Raw genomic sequence first — 12,329 nt, forward strand, 5'->3', positions numbered from 1 at the left:
GGATATATGTGAAAACACATTTTTTTACATAACTTTTGAACTACTTATCGAAACTTCAATCTGTATAAAACTCGATCTATGGGACCCTAAACCAAGTCGAATGCAACAGGTTCGGGTCAAATCGGTACAGCCAGTGCACAGTGGTCCAGATCACAAAATTAAGTGGAAAATGGATTTTCCGAAAAATGGTTAAGTTTTGGAGCTTTGGTGTCTTCAGAAGAGTTGTTGCATATGGAAAGGCGCAACTTTTGGTTTGGTTGAAAATTAGGGTGGTTCACGATTAGGGTGATTTTGGAAATCTAACTTTACAGGAATATTTTTGGGAATTTTTTCGTCTTCTAGAAAGTTGACGGGCTTGCCAATCCAAGCAACTTTGTCGAAGACACCAAAATTTTATCTCGTAATCTACGCCTTCTACGACCAAATTTATAGAAAGCATCTGAGCAAACCTTCAAAAATCAGTTTTTTTAACCTGGCAATTCAGGGTTTAGTTTTAGAGAAAAGTGGTATTCGGGGCACTTTTAGAGCTCTAAAAAACAAACATTTTTATTATCCAACAAGTCAATTTGGACTTAAGGGTCAAAAGTTACAGCGATTTTAAGGTAAAAAAGATGCAAATTTAAAACTTAAATATCTCGAAATGGCGCAAGCCAAATTTTAAGCACTAGGTTGCATTTGAAAGAGGAGATCTAGCACTACAAACGCTGAAAAAATCTCAGGGGTGTTTTTCTTTAAACTCGAGATATCTTCATTTGAAAAAGTCTAATTTTCAAGGGAAATCCTTATGGGACCACCCTAACGAATTTCGAAAATTGTCCAAATATTTGTTTTTCCATGTAATTTTGCCCGCTGAATCTGAATCTGCCCTCAGAATTGACCCAAAGTGTCGAAAAATCGATTTTTGGTCATATTTTGGGTTTAAATGATAATTTTACATGGAAACACAAAATATGACCAAAAATCGATTTTTCGACACTTTGGGTCAATTCTGAGGGCAGATTCAGATTCAGCGGGCAAAATTACATGGAAAAACAAATATTTGGACAATTTTCGAAATTCGTTAGGGTGGTCCCATAAGGATTTCCCTTGAAAATTAGACTTTTTCAAATGAAGATATCTCGAGTTTAAAGAAAAACACCTCTGAGATTTTTTCAGCGTTTGTAGTGCTAGATCTCCTCTTTCAAATGCAACCTAGTGCTTAAAATTTGGCTTGCGCCATTTCGAGATATTTAAGTTTTAAATTTGCATCTTTTTTACCTTAAAATCGCTGTAACTTTTGACCCTTAAGTCCAAATTGACTTGTTAGATAATAAAAATGTTTGTTTTTTAGAGCTCTAAAAGTGCCCCGAATATCACTTTTCTCTAAAACTTAACCCTGAATTGCCACGTTAAAAAAACTGATTTTTGAAGGTTTGCTCAGATGCTTTCTATAAATTTGGTCGTAGAAGGCGTAGATTACGAGATAAAATTTTGGTGTCTTCGACAAAGTTGCTTGGATTTGCAAGCCCGTCAACTTTCTAGAAGACGAAAAAATTCCCAAAAATATTCCTGTAGAGTTAGATTTCCAAAATCACCCTAATCGTGAACCACCCTAATTTTCAACCAAACCAAAAGTTGCGCCTTTCCATATGCAACAACTCTTCTGAAGACACCAAAGCTCCAAAACTTAACCATTTTTCGGAAAATCCATTTTCCACTTAATTTTGCGATCTGGACCACTGTGCAGTGCCGAGAAACATGAGCTAGTTTGTTGGTCACATACATACATACACACACACATACACACACACATACACACACACATACACACAGACATTTGTTCAGTTTTCGATTCTGAGTCGATATGTATACATGAAGGTGGGTCTACGACGTTTTTATACATAGTTCATTTTTAGAGCAGGATTATAGCCTTACCTCAGTGAGGAAGGCAAAAGTAATTATCTATTATGCTTGAAAGTTAACGCTGGTTAAAGACTGTTCATCTGAACTGCCTGATTTTTTGTTGTAAAATTTTACATGACATGCAAATTTGTGAATTGAAAATTTAATTATTTAAGTAGTTTTTTTGGGTACCGTTATCAGGGTCAATGTCAACACTAGTGAGTGCGTCCATCCCGGGAATTTTTTTGATTTCTTTCCGGTTTGCCGTTTCCTTTCCTTTTTTTTGAGACGTTATCAAAGACATATTTTTTTAAAAGATTTTCAAGTAACATATTACGTCGAATGGACGAATGGAATCTGAATCACATTGGATAAACAAAAGGGTTGATTTAAAATCCAAAGCATTCCATTGGAATTTTCAATCTTAAAAAATAGTGTGCCTGTTTAAATTGTAGTCTAGATTATCACCAGTTAATGGTATTCACGTTATTCTAAAACTCAACTTTGTAAATGTATTGCAATATGGCTCTAAGGACCATTTTTAAAATATTCCCGAAATTTAAAAAATATTTTTCCCGTTTCCCGGGAATTTTCGTAACCCGGGAAAATTCGAAGCCCTAGTCACTCCTGATGACTGTACTATTTTCTAAAGGTCATAAGGTATATAAAATGAAATGCTTCAGGTTTTATTCTAAAAGTACTTTGGAAAGATTAAACATTAAATAAAAATCTAACTTAATCCACTTATGTGGTTGAAACCTTACCAAAAATGAATCGCACAAAATATCCGAAAAAGACAAAGCCAGGATTGCAAGAACTCCAAAATTTTAGACACGTTTGAAAAGTCTCTTAAAAATCCATCCAACGATAGGTCCGATAATGGATTCGGACATTGCTAACAAATAAGAAAGAATCGGCTTCAAAAAAGTACATAAATAAAACTTAAGTGTTGATAACTTGAGACAGGGTTGTCAGATCTTCAATATTTTGACTTATTTGGAAGGACTCTTGAATACCTACCAACGATAAGTCAGATGAAAAAATGTTGTTTACATACAGATAAGTGATACCTAGATTCAAAAAAGTACATAATTATCACTTAAGTGGTCAGAACATAAGACAAGGTTCCCAGATCTTCATAATTTTGCACTCGGTTGAAAGGTCTATTGATTACCTATCCAAAAATGTATAATATGGTGATACTTGAGTAAATTTCTGACCATTATCTAACAACCAAATATATGATAAATCAAATTTTTAGCATAACTTTTGAACTACTAATCAAAACATCAAAATATTTGAAAATGGATCTATGGGACATAACCAAATGTTTTTATTTTATGAAAAATATAAGTCATATCGATTAAAGTTTAAAGGTGCTGTAGAACGTCAAAGCTGGAGAGTAAATCTTCTCATACAAAAACGTAAAGCTAACAAATTTTCAGGATTAATTTGAAACGCTCTGTACTCTTGGACAAAGCTGTAGAGCCTTGGTTATCACATTGGAATCTTACCCTTGATAGTTTTTTGACACAATTAACACCACCTTCTGGGAACAAAAATGAAAATTTGGCCTTTCTCCTTAAATTAATTCATAATACCTTATACAAATTTCAACGCCTGAAAACGACTCATATAAATTTATAGATTTGGCTTATTTTGGGGCAGATTCTTAATTTTTGTTTGACACTCCATAACCCAGTAAAAAAAGGAATGAGTTGGACTAGTAATGATTTTTGAGATTTTGAATTTCTCGGAAATCGAGAGTTGAATTTTGCTCTTCTCCGGGAATTCCCGGGACAAGGGAATTTTAGTTTTAAGTTTTCCATCAAGTTACCAGTAAAAACTGAATTCTTAAATTGACTACCTAAGGATGTTTTTAAGCCAAAGTGTTATTTACAAGGACTCTTGTTCAACGTTTAAATGACATCAAATGATTTGTCATACAATACATTTTCATTTTGGAAATGTTTACGAGCTTATTAGTGAAGTATTGTGGACTTACGCGAATGAAGGACTTAGTCGAGGGATCACTCTTTATTAAGACTTCTATGTTACACAGAAAAAAAAAGTTTAATTTTGGAATGTTGAAAATTTGGTAGGTTGAATATTACCTCTTTTTTGAGTAATATTACATAAAAAATGTGTAAAAATGTGAACCTGATGACTATTCCTCAAAAATTGATGAAAATTCATTATTTTCTGGGGTAAAATTAGTAAAAAAATTTGCCGCAAGATCTGTCACAATTTCCTGATGAATATTACCATCTTTTTTTTCTATGTAGGTCTAGACACGACTATACCTCCACGGTCCGTGGATGAAAGAGGACGACATGTGGACGCATGGTCCTTTTATAGTCAATGCCAATGTTGGTAGCACTGCTACTATGACACTTTGGTAGACCGGCTCTTAAAACATAATAAAGTTAAATTCACTGCAATAAGTTTTCCGATAATGTGCCATTACATTTCGCTCTGTAACGTTCCTACAAAAGCCGACTCGGTCCTAACCAGATCCCAGTATCAGAAAGGACCTAATAAAAATTATTTTATGAAAAAAAAAACGTTCCTTGTTCTTAACCAAATTTGGTGAAATTTTGGAAGATGTTCCAATTAATAGAAATAAGAGTTTAAAGTGTTGGTGCTCAGGAGTATCCATAAAATAATTTTTGTATTGCCTAATAAGCCTGAAGTACAATTTATTACAATAAATGCCGCCCAAGAATTAGTTTGAAAAGACATCAATCTCTTAAAAATATGCACTGTTGAGTTATCTTAACCTAATTGTCCATTCTATGCAGAAATTCAATCCGTGTGAATCTCTTCACGCACTTCAGCCCACAATTAGTTGGCAAATTCACGGTGTACCGGGCGCTGCTGAACAACTTGTTGAACATATCCATTACAGCTGGCTAATTGATTTCAGTTCCAATCAAATTCACTTCCATTCATGTTTACCCGAGTACTTAGTGTGTGTGTGTGTGTGGCTATCTGTTAATGACTACATTACGTGCAACGCCTGCGGTGTGGTGGTGGTGCCTTAAACTGTAGCGCCAAAGTTAAATAATTTAAACCATCTCTAATTGCACGATGGTAGCATTTTTTTTATTATTTTACTTCAACGCACCTCCACAGAGAAATGTAAAGTAAAGCTCCCCTTTTAAAGCGCGGCTGCCAACTGCTCGAATAAACGTTGTTTGTTTTTCCAGAGATGAAACAAACGACGACGGCAAAGTGCATAATTTAAGCAATGGCCCGCAATATTTCAATCAGCCAGACTTTCGCATTAATCTTTAATTTAGCCTCTACTCTCTGTTTTATAGTGCTTCCGTAGTGCTTTCGTGGTGCTTAAGGTGCGATCGCAATCAGCGTCAAACGTCGTCGTTTTCGAGCAGAAATTACCTCCGACACTTTGTTGTTTGATGTGAGAGTCTGAGTGTGTGTGCTGGTTTCAGGGCGCAAACGCAAGAGCTGTCGTTTCACGTGGTGGTGGTGGGTGCCGGGAAAACCATGGAAAATTGGTGTTTCATCGGAGGAAAGCAAAATGTGAAACGAGGTGAAAGAAGACGGAAAAAAGAGAGTGGAAAAACGAAGAGTGGAGTAAAACACCACACCCACTCGAATGGTGGTGGTGACTGATTCGGTGGGTGGGGGAGATTTCGGAGGTGGCTGTAAAATGGCGCGAAATAGCATCAGCATGAGTATGAGCAATTATTTTAATATTTGATGACTATTATTCATTTTGTCAGTTTTGATTCTGAAGAAATAAATTTTTGTCCTGCTTCTTCAAAATTATAACTGAATGGAAAAGTAAAATATTGTTAACTTAAAATATTTGAGCAGTATCCAAAATTATGAATTACACTTATGACAAATTTACTATTGCTATGCGCAAATGCCAAGTTTCAAATAAATTGGGTACCGTAAAACGGGGTGACTTTGATAGCCGGGGTGACTTTTGATAGGTTTGCGATTTTTCCGCAAAATGAAAAGTACAATTAAAATACGTACGGAATGGTTTAGAATCATACTGACCATGGTAGAGAAGTGTTCAAAGTACCTCAAAAAGAACTTTTCATTAAATTTTGAAAAGTTCAAAAAGTTAGTCAACTATAGATAAGAAAATGTTGATGAAGGCCATTATTTTAAACTTCTCAAAGTGTCATTATTTTCTCAATGAACATGATTTTTAATCGGAAAACGGAATGCATTTTCGGATTCTGTGGACAATTTTCCACTAGGAGAAGGTTAAATAAGTTTGTAAATAATAAATAATATGTGTTTTTGAAACACAGCTTAAAAAAAAACTCAAAATTTATAGGCAATTTCAGTTGAACAAATTTCATGTCAAATGTGAAAACTTGTGATTCGTGTTTTGAATTCATATAAAATGCAATATAAATCGATAATTTTATAAACAAAACTAGTTTTAACAAATTTCAGGCAAAATTCCGACTTTTTAACAACTTTACCAAAAATTTATATGTATTTTGTTAAAAAGCTCATAAACTTAGTTAGCTAATTATAAACAGTGATTTTTTTTTCTTAAAAACTGTATCAGCAACCTTAGTGAAGGTACATTTAACGTACAAATAAAGTTTGAACATCTTAAATATGGTTTTAACAAGAAAAAATATGACTATCAGAGTCACCCCGGAATTTAAATTAAGAATTTGTAACGTAACTATTTTTCTAAACACTATTGAACAAACTTTTTTTTCCAAAATAGTGCATGGACTTTGTGTGGCCTACCCCAGTACATGTTTTAAAAATAATAATCTTGAGAAAAAACTTACCTGATGGAAAATATTCCAAAAACAAATTGAAATCCTATCAAAGTCACCCCGGTTTACGGTACGTCATTTAAAAGATACAGTCTATAATAAAAACAAATATCAGAAAAGCACGCATTTATTTATTTATGTCGCCCCATCAATACCCAAGTAGCAAGTAAAACATTGCTTTTTATTTTTTTGTTGAACAAATGCTGCACAAGCGTTTTTATACAATAGTTATTGAACAAGTGTCATACAATTCTGTCGGATGTTCACATTTTGAACAAAAAACCATTGTTCAACACGGTTGTGTAACACACATGTCAAATCTAGCAATGGATTACGAATAATTTGAATTTTGAAGTTTATTCTGACTTAAATGAAACATGCTTGTAGAACTCGAAAAGCTCGTCATTTGCAGACATAATGATGTTTCATTTCAGTTTGCTAAACATGATAACATAGTAAATTTGACCTTTAACTACGGCTAGGATTTCTTGTAAACAAGTTGTTTATGTGTAGTTCGCGTTCGTAAACAAATACATATAGTTCTAAAAATAGAAACAGCTTATGTTCAAAAGAAGTTTTGGCAAACTGTAAGTGAAGGTTAGGGGTCATCTTTAAATGACGTATCCCTGTTGAAACTAATAAATCACAAAAACTAGTAGTTAAAGGATCGCATTTTACATTACTCACATATAAAGTATTAAATGTAGAAATAAATCTATTAAGCGAACACCTGGGGCGTGAATAGCCTCTTTAGCATTCTTGTCTGCCACGACATGTTCATGAACGGTTCTCAAAATGTTTGCCTAACTCACTTCTGAATCCTAAAGGCAGGATGTTGTTAAACGGTTCTAACAACGTTTACCTAACCGTGTTGTTCCAAATAAATCTAACCATAAACACGAAGTCGAAGACACCAAATCGATCAGAAAATTCTTTCTCAAAATACAGATGGATGCAGATAGACTTATCTATGGACAGCTCGCAAATTTCTATGGAGACTTGTATGGAGAAACCAATGATGCAAAAAAGCTTCATTGGTTTCTCCATACACCAACTGAGAAATCGTTAAATAATGTTTCAACCCATTATTTTTTTTTCGAAATTCTAGTAATCTGCTTACTTGTTTTCAATTTATATTTATTCAGATTTTCTTTTCCATGTACATTCATTCAGTTAAAATATTATTGAGTGTCCAATCACAATCGATGACTTTTCACCTCAATTTTAAATACTAGCAGCTTTTATTTATTCATGAAATATTGTAGCTTTCGCTATTCAGTGATTTCAAATGTAGGAGGTCCTACATGTACAAAAGGGAAAGGGGATACATTAAAACAAACTTATAAACTATATAATGAGCGGATCAATGAAATGCATCAATTATCTTATTGGACATTACATCCAAAGTGTCAACTTCGGCTAATTGATGAAGTTCACTGGTGCTGAACCAGGGAGGAAGTTTCAGAATCATTTTCAGAATTTTGTTATGAATCCTCTGAAGTTTTTTTCTTCCTGGTTGAGCAACAGCTTGTCCAAAACTGCTTACTTGAATTGCCAATCTTCCCGTTGACTTAACTTAAAAAGATATTTCGGAAACAATGTATATAAAACTACGTAAATTGACGAACGTACAAATAAATAATTTGGGTAATTCTACGCCAACTCACACGAAATCGAAAAAAGTTGCACGGACCCCTCTACGATTTCCTTAAAACTGATCACGAATCAAAGGTCCATTTTTCGATATCTCGTGATGGAGGGGTAGTTCCGCCCCTTTAATTTTCCTTGATTTTTATAAAAACACGTTTTACAGTGATTTTTAGTTCGAAACCGTAAAGAGATAGAAATGTGCAATTAAAGAAGTCCCATGTAAAATTGGACGCCCGATTTGATGGCCTATCAACGTATCAAAAAAAGTAAAAACAGTTTTAAAATCGCTGAAATTCTCTGTTCCTCAACTGTCAAACCTCGATTTATTGTACTTTTCAAATGTGCAATTAATGAAGTTTATTTTTAATTACAAATACAGAATAAAAAGATTTATAAACAGAAGAGGGTTGCAGAATTTTATGAAAATGTATTTTTAATTACCATTTTTTCGATTTTTGATCGGTTTTTAGATGTTTTTACCACTGTTACTCAATCTTGTGAGTAGTAGAGGATAGTATTTTTTGAGAATATTCTTACAATTTTCTATAAGAACTACCCTTTGGACGAAATTTTTCTTAAATAAAGAAACAAACCAGATACTGCCGATACTGCCATAAACTTTTTTTTTTTAGTAAAAAAATCCTTATATTAAGCAATGTACGGAACCACTCAAAAAATAAGTACACGATTAAGTGTTAAGGGTTAAAAGTTTGAAAAACTGCTCAAAATTGATTAGTCAATTTGACTGTTTCCTCTGGTCTGATTTTTGCCGTACTTACTATATGGATAACGACTATACTCTTTTTTATAGGTACGATCAATTGTGGTATAAAATCAGTTTTTTTTAAACCAAATTTCATTATTTTCATGAACATCCTAAACTGATACAAGGAGCCAAAGTGACAGCATAAAGTCACGTGGTAAAGTATTCCCAAAAAGTTCCGTTCGCCCTACAAAGTTCCCCGATTTCACCAGAACAATCAAGAGTGTTTCACTCGTCATGTCTCGCTGTAGACGACTCCAACGTTTCCGTTTTCTCAAGTCGTGCGGAACCAAAAAAAAAAGGTAAAAGAAAGAAAAAACGAAAATCCTTCCTATTCCTAAGTCATTGTTCTTATCAGTCAACAGTCAGTCGGCGGCGAGCGGAAACTGCCGAGAGGCGAACAAGTGAGCAAGTTGAAGAAATGCCTGCTCGAAGAACTTCAACGTCAACGTGTAAATGATGGCCGTGCGTGCCAACTGGGAAACAATAAAACAGAGCTAAAGAATAGCTGAAGAGGGTGGGGGGGGGGGGGGGGGGAAACAATTAGGCACCAACGCGAATGGAATGTGCATTCAGTGTTGGGGGTGGAAGTGTGGTGAAGATTTTTGGGTTAAAGCTATTTATTCCATTTTTTTTCTGCGCTCGAGGTATGTGACTGATTTAGTTCAAACATAAATCAAGTTGATGTAGTATGACAGCGTGAATTATGAGTTCCACTTTTTCACATGATGTATCAGTTAACGTTATCTTGTTTGGTAGTAAAATTCTACGTTTTAGTGTATCCAGCTCGTTTTAAAATTCACTAAAACTCACCTTTAAGTCAATTTACTTTCCCACCACCTCCAAGGTCGAGAGGAAATCCGACTAGGCCATGTAAGGAAACGGCAGAGCTCTGGGACGGCAAATTACATGTCCCGGCACAGACTGTCCTCACCGCAGATGAGGTTCTGGATCCGGACGTGGCCTGACGAAGGATCGGCTGTCGTTATTACTGAATGACATCACGAACTGACAGCAGCAGCAGAGGGTACCACCCAGCCTTCGAATACACTGTTGTACATACAAAGAAGAGGCTACCTGCAAGCAAGGCTAGGAACATTGTGACGAAACGCAGCAGAAACAGTTTTGGAGAGAATTCGCCCGCATTCGAGGGTCCTTGAGGGTGGCGCGGAGTTTGGCGTCGGCGGTGGTGGGAGAAAGAAGGTGAAATCAGATGATAATCGTAGTTATATAATTATTATAATGATGCGTCTTCAAATTTGACCCGAAACGAAGTCGGAAGTAATTTGAAGAGAAACTAGTCATTATTTGGGCTTTGTTTTGTGCAGTTGGTTCTTGGGTTTTTTTTTGGGTATGTAGAAATGTTTTTCTCGCTGGATGCCAGCAAGGATGTGTGCTAGACAGATCGAAAATGTTCAATTTTTTAAATTGGACACGTTAGAGTCCGCGTGGAATTTAGAACCCATCCGTTAACACCAACTAAATTCAAGTATCCACTCAACCTCCGATAGTCAGTATCAAAACGAATCAAACGCTATCCATTCTGATAGGAGATCCTTGCATGCAAGAGTTCCGACAACGACCCCGAACAAGTGCCTCTAATCTTCATAAGAAGTCACTATCAACTGACATTGCATCGCTCACTTGTCACTTTGATACCCACCGATCAAACCGATATCGCCGATAGTCCAAGTGGCGGTTCCATTGAACACATATCTTCAATCGTCACCGAACTGGCTGGTTGGCTGACTGCTCTTCCAACTCCGTGCTGCGGCATTCTTTCTGCTGACTTTTATGCATCGTGTGCATTTGACAACAACAACAAAAAACGAGATTGTTCCATTCTCGATATGCTAAAGGCCAAAATCGAAAGGAAAAAAAAAGTCCAGTGATGCGCAGTTCACGCTCATCAGCATTTGGATCGATGGACGACGTGCATCGTGGACAATTTGCTTGCTGTTCAGTCGTATTGGCATCCACCAGTGCAGCGCGCTGCGGCCCGTCATTGGAGATGCAGCAGCTCTCGGCCGGCAGTCGAACGAACGAACGTTGCGCATTTCGCGGTTGTTTTTGTCATGCTCTACAATAGCGTAGTTCTTTGGAGATTCAGTTTGCATTTATTCATTCATTGTTGAAACTATTTAACAAATTGCTTATGACAATAAAATACATGCCATTACTTCTAGAGAGAAAAAGTACAAGCGCAAAAAAAACTTGGAATGATGTTTTTGATCGCAATAATTACAGATTTCTTCAAATCGAGTTATTAATACTTCTAGGATCATCAGACATCCTTACCAATCACTGGAAAGAAGAATTGCCACGATTGGTTGAGTTATGCCCGAAAACCAGCGGTTTGATATCAGCGTTCCAACTTTTGGAACTTGGACCTCCAACTTACGGAGTTGAATCGTTAATTACGAAATTTCAGCCATAGGCCACTGCAATTGTCCCCCGGCTCTGGACGGTGATTGAAGGGGTGGAGGAGGGAGATTGGAATAACAAGCCATATTTCAACATATGACTGAAAAAAGTGTTTGAAAATGCATTTTACACTAGTTCTGTTGTTTTGCAATCATTATGTTTCAAAAAAAGGAAAAAATTTCCGAAAACAAAAATTTTAACAAAAAAAAAAACTTTTCGAGGTACCTCGGAAAATTTTAAATTGGTTCAGGATTGTTCTGATCTTGCCTCTAAACTATATTTTACAACAAAATTGTATAGGGCAGCGTTCAAATAAGTGTGAAGATCAATCAAAAGCATTTATGCATGTAAAAAATCATACATCTTCAAGTCATAACTATGTTTTTCATGACAAATCACTTTTATAAAACAAAACAAAATAAAGCTTTTTAGTTTTTCCTTAAAAATCCAACTTTTTGTGTTTGTTTTACTTCAAACAAAAATTTTTTTTCATATATTTGAAGACTTAAAAAAATGTTTTGGGCCATATGGTATTTAGGTTTATAGAGTAGAAACATGATTAACATTCTAAATTCCATGGTTGCACCAATGCTGCATAATTATTTAACATCAAATTGGAATTTCTTGAATACTAGCTATTAAACGGATTGATGTGAGTATTCTTGCACAATTTTTCGAAATAATGTATGATACCAATCCTATTTTCATCTCATTTGATAATGGTAAACAAAAACGTAAAAAATCTTAAAATTTATTTTCATTAAACTAAATGTTTTCCAGATGCTTCAGAAATAAATATTATCATAAATAAATCTTGATATCAAATT

Source organism: Culex pipiens, chromosome 3, assembly GCF_016801865.2.
Source record: "Culex pipiens pallens isolate TS chromosome 3, TS_CPP_V2, whole genome shotgun sequence".
NCBI classification, from domain to species: Eukaryota; Metazoa; Arthropoda; class Insecta; order Diptera; family Culicidae; genus Culex; species Culex pipiens.